This window comes from Penaeus monodon, chromosome 21, assembly GCF_015228065.2.
Source record: "Penaeus monodon isolate SGIC_2016 chromosome 21, NSTDA_Pmon_1, whole genome shotgun sequence".
Taxonomy (NCBI): Eukaryota; Metazoa; Arthropoda; class Malacostraca; order Decapoda; family Penaeidae; genus Penaeus; species Penaeus monodon.
This window is the reverse complement of record NC_051406.1, coordinates 23,134,255-23,136,364: the sequence shown is the minus strand read 5'-3', so window position 1 is coordinate 23,136,364 and position 2,110 is coordinate 23,134,255. Positions and strand designations below refer to the sequence as shown.

Here is a 2,110-nt window from a genome sequence, read left to right as displayed (position 1 = left end):
CTGCATTTGTTAGTTTCAAAGCACTATATCCTGACAGTATCTACATCCTGCTTTACCAAAGGCACATATACCTCCTGATGTTGTTCCACTGGAGCAACCATCAGGAGAAGCTCTTACCCTCCTATACCTAATCAGATGTGTGCATTGGCCAAGCCTATCCCACGACAATCATATACAGATAAGCACAATCACATCACTCAGGGTACTTGTGGTGTTCTGGATCTCCCTTGCAGTGCTTCCAGTACTCAGGATTATCATAATCATTGCTCACAGGTGTTATACAAATATGTTAGTATTCTGAAGGTATGCCTACATCAATTAAATTATATACTTGTACAAGTTTACTTGTCTCAACTGATGGTTCAAATTTGTTATACAAGTTAAATTAATTTTCAAACAAGTCAACTGTTCTATTTTTTAAAATTTACTTTTGTCAGTTTCAAGTTTATTAGATCAAATTAGGTCTTCAAAAGATCAAAATAATTAGATATTACAATAACATGAATATAAATATCTTACAGTACATGTATGCAATCCTACAGAATTATGTAATAAATTGTGCAACTGCTCTACTTTACAAAATTTCATCACAACTCCATTTTGGATAAAATCATAACTATAAAATTTCAGTTTAATTTGTGGATCGGATTCTAATATCTTGTAGTAGTGATGATGAACTGTATAGCACAACCATATCACAATTTTGCATTTTACAACTTTAATATCTGTATTTATTTATAGTAAGCAAATGAAGTGTATATAAGAAGCTTTTCATATCTTGTAAGAACAGGAATAAACATCCATCTTGTACATCTATGTAAATATTTTTTTAGAATAATGGATATCTTAACAGATAATACTGTCATAAAATATATTGTTAAAGTTCTCTGGTTGATAGTGTGGCACTGATAAAAAAGATCATAATGACAATGCATAGACTATAATTTCTCAACTAGAAAACAACTACAACTGACCCTACTTCTGTGAATTTTCACGAAAACATTGCCTATGTTTGTAGCAACAACCATACCATTTTAATCAAAACATGGATATTGTATCTACTACAAATGTGGTCTCAAAACCTTTCTTTGGCAGTGCACTAGTTCAGAGTTCCAGTGGTGATGTAATACAGATGCTAATATGTATGGTGTCTTTGGTGACCCATTATTTGGAGGCACTAATTTTCTGGCACATTATGAATTTTCCATCTGTATTGTGCCTTATGATAATTGTAAATATTTGTGGTATAACCCTTTTTTTAATATTTGTATTTCTAAGACGAAGTGATTGTTAATTACTCTTATTGTGTCAGTTCACTTATTTGTATCTATGAATGAATATTTTTCATGCTACTGTGATTTTAGACTGTATTTTAGTTTTTCTATTTGTATCACAGATGACTAAGGTAGTTTCTAGAATTTTGATTAAATTGATTTTGTCTACATAGCTGCTTCTTTCACACCCTATCAAGATAATGAAGTTCAGGTAACCAGACCTGATGAACAATTGCAAGAAGGCAGTTGCAGAGAAATATTTTTACTGTACTATATAATACGGATATTTTTTCTTTATTTATAATGCTAACATCATTATTATTTCAACTGCTATGTATGTGTTCATGGGTGTGTGTGTATATATATAGACTGTTAGACATTTACATTATACAATTGATCTGCAAGCACAAAAGCACATGGGTCAACACTTGAGTCCTTTACCCTGGTGTGTAATATATACAAGCAGGGGCTGTAACATTTACCCAGGTTGTTGATATTCTTGTTTAACCAAGTGTGTTTATTTAAGATTATATATTGTTTAGGATCTCTCCTGGACAGGCTCCTTCTGTGTTTCTTAAGTAAACAGTAAAAAATAAATAATAAGTTCATCCTTGTTTTATTTGGTGATCCAAGCCAACATATACAGGTGGTGTCATATTCAGGTCTCATTATTAACTTTCTGCTCAAACTTGTAATCCACATTTTTAATTTCCATTTTTAAAGTAAAACAAAAAAAGGAAAAGGACGAAATCCACTGGCTATTAATGTTCATTTTAAGGAATTCAAGTACTTTGATACAAAGAATGATTTTAACAGCATACAAAATCTTCATGCTA

General features: G+C 31.4%; 1 protein-coding gene across 1 annotated transcript in view; it reads right to left on the bottom strand.

Moving 5' to 3' along the window:
- Window positions 1-1,873: 1,873 nt before the first annotated feature.
- The window catches only part of LOC119586360 (replication protein A 32 kDa subunit-like), a gene marked incomplete in the record, with an annotated part of 6,008 nt that continues 5,771 nt past the window's right edge, over window positions 1,874-2,110 (bottom strand). Inside the window, 1 exon segment of the mRNA XM_037935073.1 lies at window positions 1,874-2,110.